Raw genomic sequence first — 9,850 nt, 5'->3', positions numbered from 1 at the left:
CGAGGGAGCCGGACAAAGGTGGGTCCCTGGTGGGAACGGCCAGTAGGAAGGAAGAGAGGGGAGCTCAGGACCACGCTCTGGAACTGCCTGGGAGTTGGCCGAGTCCCACACCTGGTGGACGCAGCACGGCTCGGGTGGTCACTAAAGGCCGGAGTGACCGGGGCAACACCTGTGAGTAAAAACCCTGAAACTGCATCACATGTCTCTGAGCTTTCTTGCTGCACCATCGCTACCACCATCATCTACTCTTGCTGCCCTGAGGCCGTACCCCTCCCGTTGGGGGTTATACCATCTACGCTGCACAACCATATCACCAGCCTCAGCGGACTGTCCTGCAGCAGCAGCCCTAAAGCTGCATTCAACGGGTGGCGTAGTCGTACAACACCCTACTATTCAAGACACTGCCGCTCAGCTTGACTCCCTGGGCACGGACCGGGTTGCCGCCACGAGACTACTACCCCCATCTGATCCGGCTCCGGGTAAGCCCCCGTGCGCGCGATGCCGCACGACACAGCAGGCCCAGGGGCGCGTCAACTTTGGCGTAGTCGGCAGGATTACGTGCCCGCAACCGACGGGTACTGCGTGCCTGAAGAAAAGTTCACATTTACCGTAAAAAGGAGTCTCCCGCCAGTTCCGGAGGGTCCCCGCCATCGGACGCCATCTCGGATCGTTTCCCGCCGTTTGCCCGCAGTCTGCAGCCTTTTCCCGCCATCCACGGAGTTTCCCGCCATTGGGAGACGATTCCCGCCATCTGAGACGATTTCCCGCCCTGGCAGAGCGGACGCCATTATGGGCGTGCCAGAGGGTGGCAAGAGACCACCTCCCATCGTGGGCCTGATCCCAGAAGAGCGCCAAAAGCGGAGACCGCCCCCACCAGCAGAGACTGCAATGATAGAGATGTCCATCAGGGCGAGGGGTCTGCCCCTGGAACTGACAATCACCAAGTGGCCCCGGGACCACCCTCAGTATGGGCGGATCAAGAACAAAAGAGAGAGGATGGGTGCAGCCTGGAGGAGTCTGGAAAGATCGCACCCGGAGATGGAGGGAGAGTCAGGCAGCACCAACCCTCTGGTCAGGAGCCTGTTGCAGGCCGCCACCCCAGAAGGCCTGGTGGAGATCCTGGCACAGCTCCCCAAAGATCGGGAGCATGCACAGACCGCGCTGGAGGGCTTGGCTCGGAAGATGGCCCGAGTGCAGCAAGAAGTGCTGGCCGAGTGGAGCAGAGAAATGGCCCTGCAGGCTGGAACCCGCCAGCAAAGGACGCCACCCGGGATGAGGAGTCTGTCTGCCTCTGAGGATGGTGCAGGAGGGACGAAGGCCGGAGACGACGCCGTGGAAGGAGCTGAAGAGATGGAAGCAGGTAAAGGGGACGTCACCACCCCAGGCCTAGTAGCTGTGAGCCTGCCCCAGCTCCCCGTCGCAGAGCCCAAAATCCCCCTTACCGTGCCCGTTGCTGCACCGCCACCGCTCCAAACTAGGCCTCAAGCGGCAGGAGCCGCGGCCACGCCCCTTGTGACGTCACGCGCCTTAATCCAGAGCGCGGCCAAGCAGGAAACGCCACCGGCCTGGTCGCAAGGCCGAGTACCCCCGGGCGCCGCCGTATCCACAGTGCCCTTCACCTTCAGAGTGCCACCGGCCTGGTCGCAAGGCCTGGTGAATCCGGGCGCCGCTACCACCACCGCGCCCTCGACCTCCACAGTGCTGCCCTTAGGTGAAGACCTGTTTGCACAGCATACTTGCCCGGATGGGCAGCCCTTTGAATGGCCACCGGAGTACCTCAGTCCCCGACTCCGGAAGGAAAGGCCTCTGTGTGAGCCCCTGATCCCGGCTCCGGCGCCCGCCAAGATCACCCCACTCCCGTTGGAGGAGGCGCGGTTCGCATGGGACCCCACCGGTGAAAACCTCATGGGGTTCACCCAAGAGACCCGGGCGGCCGCAGCCCAGCGTGCAGAGTGCTGCCAACAACAACTAGAGGTCTTCAACAAAGAACGGCGAGAGAGGCGGGTCCGCGAGGAGCGGCTGCAGGTCCAAAGTGCGGAGCAGAAAAGCCGGACCCGGCGAAACCCCCGTGCAGCCCACGGTCCCCGCGCCACCGGGACTGTAATCAAGTTCCAACTGGAGCACGGTTGGGGCTTTATCAGGGATCACAGAACCCCCGGCGACGTCTTTGTTACCCGCAGGGATGTCGAGTCCCATCTGCCAGAGGGACACCGTGGACGTGACCTTTACCTGGGTGACGAGGTCACCTTCACCCGGCATCAGTGTGCCAAAGGACCGTACGCCCTTCACGTGCACCGATTGACGGAAGAAGAGCTGCGGTATGAGGGAGATCAAGAGGACCCGGACGGGTTTGAAGATTACCCTCAGGAGGAGACAAGGAGAGGACACCGCTGCTGAAGGGAAGTAGCATAAACTGAAACTGTATATAGTTACCCGTAGGGGTACTTGTCATGCTGCCAATTTAAGTGTGGTCCCCATTGGGACTAGTGTGAACTGTTTATCTGTGTGTCCCTATCCCTAATCAGGCTGAGGACTGTGAGCAGCCATCCCTTATCCCCACTGGCCGAGGACTGAGAGCGGTCATATCCTGTAAATAGTTGCGCTTCCTAAGGCGCCCCCTACCGGTTTTATAGGAGAACTGCCGTTTTTCTCTAGTGACTGTTGCACTTTACCCGGTCATAAGTTGCACCGTGGCCGGAGGAACAAGAATGCTTTATATATGAAAAAGTTTTATATCAAAAGTTTATACTGCTAGAATAATATATAAGGAGTTACCTGTCATGTTATATTTTCTGATAATGTTTTATAATGTTTTATATGTTAGTGTATGTTTTAAAAAGTTTGTATGTTTTGGTATGTTTTATTCTTTTACAGCCCGAGGACGTGCTGTGATTTACCAGGGGGGAATGTAGCACCCTGAGGACTCGGCTGCTACAGGGGTATTGCACCTCGAACCAGAGGTGTGGTATTCCACTCCCGGGTAAGGATGGAGTGTGGGACTGAGCTCAGCTAGCTGCATGCACTACACTCACCCCATTTCCGGGGGACAGAACAACGGTACTCCCACCAAATAGATGTGCAGGTACGATAGCGTCTGTCCCTGGCTGGAGTGGGGGGGGGGAGGAACATCCCAGTAGTGTAGGGGCAGATAGGGGAGGGACTCTGGGCATAGAAGTAGGAGCCCATTGGGTGCTAGTCACCTGGGCTCACACATAGAGGGAGTATATAAGGTGGGCACCATCTTAGGACGAGGTTCAGTCCAGGTCTGTTCAGAGAGGAGCTCAGCCAGAGAGGGCTGACAGGGAGCTGTGGCTCCGGCTGGGCCCAGCTCCAGGGCCAGGCCTGTAGTGGAGAGGAGGAGGAAGAAAGGCCCAGAGACGCAGGACAAGAGGGAACCCTGAGATCCCACAAGTTGACGGGTGAAGGGTTGGCAGAAAAGGGTACCGGATCCCAAACTGGCAGAGGCAAGATATCCTTAACCAGGAACCGGAGGTCGTGGTCAAGCTTTGGCACGACCCTCACCACACCCACCAGGAAGGCATACCACGAATAGGGTCAGGAAAGCCAGAGAAGGTTTTACCACCAAGAGGCCCGAGGGAGCCGGACAAAGGTGGGTCCCTGGTGGGAACGGCCAGTAGGAAGGAAGAGAGGGGAGCTCAGGACCACGCTCTGGAACTGCCTGGGAGTTGGCCGAGTCCCACACCTGGTGGACGCAGCACGGCTCGGGTGGTCACTAAAGGCCGGAGTGACCGGGGCAACACCTGTGAGTAAAAACCCTGAAACTGCATCACATGTCTCTGAGCTTTCTTGCTGCACCATCGCTACCACCATCATCTACTCTTGCTGCCCTGAGGCCGTACCCCTCCCGTTGGGGGTTATACCATCTACGCTGCACAACCATATCACCAGCCTCAGCGGACTGTCCTGCAGCAGCAGCCCTAAAGCTGCATTCAACGGGTGGCGTAGTCGTACAACACCCTACTATTCAAGACACTGCCGCTCAGCTTGACTCCCTGGGCACGGACCGGGTCGCCGCCACGAGACTACTACCCCCATCTGATCCGGCTCCGGGTAAGCCCCCGTGCGCGCGATGCCGCACGACACAGCAGGCCCAGGGGCACGTCATTCGCACCTAAGCCGCCGAAAAGGGCACCAAGCAAGGTCCGGGAACTTCAAGTTGACCAGAGGGATCTCAAGGTACCTGATCGGGACTTTGTGTGGCGGGGCGCAGGGCAGGAGGGAGAGACCCAGCGCGGGAAGTCAGCTAAGAAAGGAACATACAGAAAGGGGGTCCTGTTAAGTGCTTCTGATATACTTGAGGGAGTGCTGAACCCCTGCCTGGTAAACGCAGTGCGACGTGGGAGACGGTCACCTGTACAGTGCCACCTGAAGAACCTAAAGAACTGTGAGTAAACTCGGATGACTGCACCCCACTGTTTCTGTCAGTTATTTCTACCACGCTATCGCTCCTGCACTACAACGCCCAGCATCACCATCTGCATCCCTTCCATCAACCCTGCCCCGGGGGCCCGCTCCACCTCTGGGGAGCAGAAACATCCCAGCTGCTATCCCATCACCCCCGGAGGTCTGCAGCAGCGCTGGTACCCATTACCAGGAGCCACAGGTGGCGCCACGAGACAAGATTCATCCCTACAAGTAACAAACCCCCTTTTAAAGAGTGACCCCAGGGTACGGGCCCGGGAGACGACCGCCGTGACATCCCAAGAAAGTAAAAGCCCGGGTACCGAGTCCCCCATATCCGCCCCTGGGTGAGTCATCTCTTCATGGCTTCACGAACATGATTCGAACAAACCCGTTATCACCGGATATTGTGCGCCTAGAGACTGTTTTTCTTCACTGAATGTGGCGCCCGCCCTAGAAGAACGGGCACCATTATGTGCGTTCTCAAAGACAACAAGGAATCACCTCCCATCGTGGGCCGGGTCCCAGAGTGGCGCCGAAAGCGAGGCCCGCCCCAAGCAGCAATGGCCATGTATGTAGATGTGTCTATCAAAGTGGGGAGGCCGCCCCTAGGAGTGACCGACAACAGGCTGCCATGGAACCGCCCTCGAAAGGGGAGAGGAGGAGGAGAGAAGCAGATGGAGTCCCGGAACAAGGCAGCCAAAGCTAAAGTCCGCCAGGCCTAGTCCGTCAAGCCCAGTTCCCGGGTGGAAGGGCTCATAGTCAAATTCGACCTGGAAGCTGGATGGGGCTTTATACGGGATCCACAATTCGCATGGGATATTTTCATCAATCGGCGGGATGTTGAGCCCCACCTTGAACAGGGCCATCTCGACAGAGACGTTTATCCCGGTGACCGTGTCACTTACACCAGACACAACAGGGGCGCGGGTGGTATGCCCTCCAGGTGTACCGCGTGGTCGAGGAGGAAGAGGACATGCCCCTGCAGTCTAGGGTTGATGACCCGGCTGGGTCATTTGGCAAAAACCAAGAATACCCCCCCCGTTGGGGACACCACTACTGAGAAAGAGTAAGTGGAACTGAATTGTGTAAATAGTTACCCGTAAGGGTACAGACAAAAAAATTTGTTTGTGTGAACTGAAAAAGTTAAATGTGTGCATTTAGTTACCCGTAAAGGGTATAAAGACTTGAAGGCTGAGACCTGTGAGCAGCCAAAAACTGTCCATTGTAAATAGTTGCACTTATTAAAGTGCCCCCTATTGGTTTTATATTAAAAGACCACTGAACAAAAACCCGTTTGGCATGGCCGAAGACGTGGTCCAACACCTGGATCACTTATGCCCTGCAGCCATGCCCAGGGCCTACGTTGAGGGTTTTCAGATGGGTCCCTCATGCTGCTCATGTTGCACCTTCACCAGTGAGATGGACAACTGGTTATGGGACTCACTGTAACTTTAAGAAAAATGTTTTATATATTTGAAGAAAGTTTTATAATGTTTTGATAAAAGTAACCAGTAATGTTTAAGGAAAAATGGCTCCCATAAAGGGAAGAAAGCTTTTGTTTATAATCTTATATGTGATGCATCTAAAAACTGCATGTCTGTAATATACCGTGTTTTTACTCTGTTCCAGCCCGCGGACGTGCTGTGTTTTACCAGGGGGGAATGTGGCGCCCCTGAGGGTTCAGTCGCCACAGAGGTACTGCACCTCACCCAGAGGTGTGGCCTCTCCTTTTCTCAGGTAAGGATGGAGTACTGCCCGGGACCCCAACACCTGCACTCAACACTACACTACTCCAGGCCGACTGGAAGGGCAAGATGCACTTCTTTTGCTGCCCCGTCCCTGGCTGGAGTGGGGGGAACCTCAAGTCTAGGCTGGAAAACTGGAGGCTTCTGCAGTTTCAGGGTGCAGTTGTCACATTCACACCTAAGCCGCCGAAAAGGGCACCAAGCAAGGTCCGGGAACTTCAAGTTGCCCAGAGGGATCTCAAGGTACCTGATCGGGACTTTGTGTGGCGGGGCACAGGGCAGGAAGGAGAGCCCCAGCGCGGGAAGTCGGCTAAGAAAGGAACATACAGAAAGGGGGTCCCGTTAAGTGCTTCTGATATATTTGAGGGAGTGCTGAACCCCTGCCTGGTAAACGCAGTGCGACGTGGGAGACGGCCACCTGAAGAACCTAAAGAACTGTGAGTAAACTCGGATGACTGCACCCCACTGTTTCTGTCAGTTATTTCTACCATGCCCCGGGGGCCCGCTCCGCCTGTGGTGAGCAGAAACATCCCAGCTGCCATCCCATCACCCCCGGAGGTCTGCAGCAGCGCTGGTACCCATTACCAGGAGCCATAGGTGGCATCACGAGACAAGATTCATCCCTTCAAGCAACAAACCCCCTTTTAAAGAGTGACCTCAGGGTACGGGCCCGGGAGCCGACCGCCGTGACATCCCAAGAAAGTAAAGGCCCGGGTACCGAGTCCCCCATATCCCCCCCTGGGCGAGTCACCATCACTGAAACCTGGCTCACCCCCTCTGACACAGCCTCACTAGCTGCACTTTCATACTGTGGACTCCATCTTTCTCACACACCCCGCTCCAAAGGCAAGAATGGTGGAGGAGTAGGTTTTCTCCTGTCAGACAACTGCTCCTTGTAATGCACACGCCCGGACTGACTGGCGTGTGCGTGTTTAGTGATTCCACTGTGCCATGAACCGGAGAGTGCCTGGAGGGGCGTAACTAAGTATCTGCCCGATCCGACCAAGGTCGCACGATGGCATACGACGCCAGTGCACCAGGGAGGAACCGGGCAGAGGGACCAGGTGCTACTCCAGGTCAGACCCCGGACACGGCTGTTGACGCACACCGTGGAATACTGGAACAGGCAGGTTAGGCAGGCACACAGACTGGTGGGTATGGGCCGACACGGCTGGAATGCAGACGGGTGGATGCTGGTAAGCACGACTGGTATGCAGGCAGGGAGGTACTGGCAGGTACGACAGGTTGGAGCACCGAGTGGATAGGACCCAGTACAGACTGGGACTCAGGAACAGAACCGCAGATGCGGTGGACAAACACAGCAGAATGAGGCCGCCCAGAGCGGCGAGCAAGAGCAGAACAAGACGAGACCGCCTGGAGCGGTGAGCGAGAGAAGAGCAGGACAAGGCCGCCTGGAGCGGTGAGCGAGAGAGGAGCAGGATGAGACTGCCAGAGCAGCGAGCAAAGGGTCAGAGCAGAGCGAGAATGCCGGAGCAGCGAGCAAAGGGTTAGAGCAGAGCGAGACTGCCGGAGCAGCGAGCAAAGGGTCAGAGCAGAGCGAGACTGCCGGAGCAGCGAGCAAAGGGTGAGAGCACAGCGAGACTGCCGGAGCAGCGAGCAAAGGGTCAGAGCAGAGCGAGACTGCCGGAGCAGCGAGCAAAGGGTGAGAGCAGAGCGAGACTGCCGGAGCAGCGAGCAAAGGGTCAGAGCAAGAGCAGAACAAGACGAGACCGCCTGGAGCGGTGAGCGAGAGAAGAGCAGGACAAGGCCGCCTGGAGCGGTGAGCGAGAGAGGAGCAGGATGAGACTGCCAGAGCAGCGAGCAAAGGGTCAGAGCAGAGCGAGAATGCCGGAGCAGCGAGCAAAGGGTTAGAGCAGAGCGAGACTGCCGGAGCAGCGAGCAAAGGGTCAGAGCAGAGCGAGACTGCCGGAGCAGCGAGCAAAGGGTGAGAGCACAGCGAGACTGCCGGAGCAGCGAGCAAAGGGTCAGAGCAGAGCGAGACTGCCGGAGCAGCAAGCAAGGGGTCAGAGCAGAGCGAGACTGCCGGAGCAGCGAGCAAAGGGTCAAAGCAGAGCGAAAACCGCAGGAGCGGTGAGCAAGGCAGAGTAGAGGGGACAGGGCTCTGATCACACGGAACCGACTGGAAGGGAAAGGCAGAACCAGGTACATACAAGATACTTGCAATGAAGTAGCGAGTGGACTCTAAACTCACAAACGGGAGTACAGGGACAACGAGTAGGAGTTAGGTACGGGATCAGATTCTGCAGGAAAAGGGAAGGTACGAAAATAGAGAAAAACAGGTAACAGGCTAGGAGAGTATTCTGACAAGAACAGACACAGCAGCAAGATACAGTAGCGGGTCTAGGTATGCGGCCCCTAGAAGGTGAAACGAACAGGCTAGGAGCGTGTTCAGACAGGAACAGGCAAGATACAGGAACGGGTCTAGGTATGCGGCCCCTAGAAGGCGGAAAGAACAGGCCAGGAGCGTGTACACACTGGCCTGGAAATACAGCCTCCAGGATAGGCAGAAGACAACAGGCTAGAAGATAGTTCAGACAGGACACAGTTCAGACACGGGAACTGATACCGCAAGGCAGGAAACAAAGACAGGACCTGGCACATCAGTGACAAAAAGCCAACTGACAGAACACAAAGCTCAGGCCAGGATTCCAGGAAAGAGCTGGGTTAAATACCAGGTGACAGACAGCAATAGGCTGAGGACGCACAAGGGGTGTGCCCGCAGCAGCTACAAGAAACAGGAAGTGATCGGGCGCCGCCCTTAAGCAGAAGAAACAGAGGCAAGCAGACAGCATGGAGGAAAGCCAGAGTGATAGTCTGGACTGGAAATCAAGTGCGCGCTATTGCACAGTGAGAGATGGACCACTATGCAAGGACGCCGCCAGGTATGTTACAGTACCCCCCCCCTTACGCCCCCTCTTCTTCAGGCCTGCCAGAATCTTCCGCAGGGAATTCGAGGGCCAATCCTTCACTTCAAGGAGATCACTCCCACTGTCTACAGGAAAAACTGGTCTCATCTGGGTAGCTAGGATGCTACCTCCTATCCAGCCATCCTCAGCAACAGACGAAACGGGTGGAGTACCAGGAACAGCACACAAGGAAGTCTCTCTCAACTTATTTTCAGGTGGCACCCCAGAGGGTACAGGAGACAACTGGAAGTCCTGCGCCGGGTTGGAAGGGGGCAGAGACTCGGGGGTAACCTCTGCTTCGGCGTACATCTTGTCAAGCTCACAGGAAGAAATGGGCGGGGTATCAGGTACAAGATGAAGAAAAGTCACTGTCCCTTTGTCATCTGGTGGTACCCCGGAGGATTCAGGAAACAACTGGAGGTCCTCCGCCGGGTCGGAGGAGTGCAGAGACTCAGGGATAACCTCTGCTTCGGAGTACACTAGGTCGGACTCACTGGACGAAGCGGGCGAGGTATCAGGTACTGAGTATAGGAAAGTCTCTGTCCATTCACTACAAGGTAGCACCCCGAAGGGTTCTGGAGACAACTGGAGGTCCTCCGCCTGGTCAGAGGGGTGTAGAGACTCGGGGGTAACCTCTGCTTCGGAGTACACTAGATCGGACTCACTGGACGAAGCGGGCGAGGTATCAGGTACAGAGTATAGGAAAGTCTCTGTCCATTCGCTACCAGGTAGCACCCCGAAGGGTTCAGGAGA

The sequence above is a fragment of the Phyllobates terribilis genome, unplaced genomic scaffold (assembly GCF_046119375.1).
Source record: "Phyllobates terribilis strain yellow unplaced genomic scaffold, ASM4611937v1 Scaffold_9__5_contigs__length_417890890, whole genome shotgun sequence".
Classification (NCBI taxonomy): domain Eukaryota; kingdom Metazoa; phylum Chordata; class Amphibia; order Anura; family Dendrobatidae; genus Phyllobates; species Phyllobates terribilis.
The sequence above is the reverse complement of the archived record's forward strand: the minus strand, read 5'-3'. Positions refer to the sequence as shown.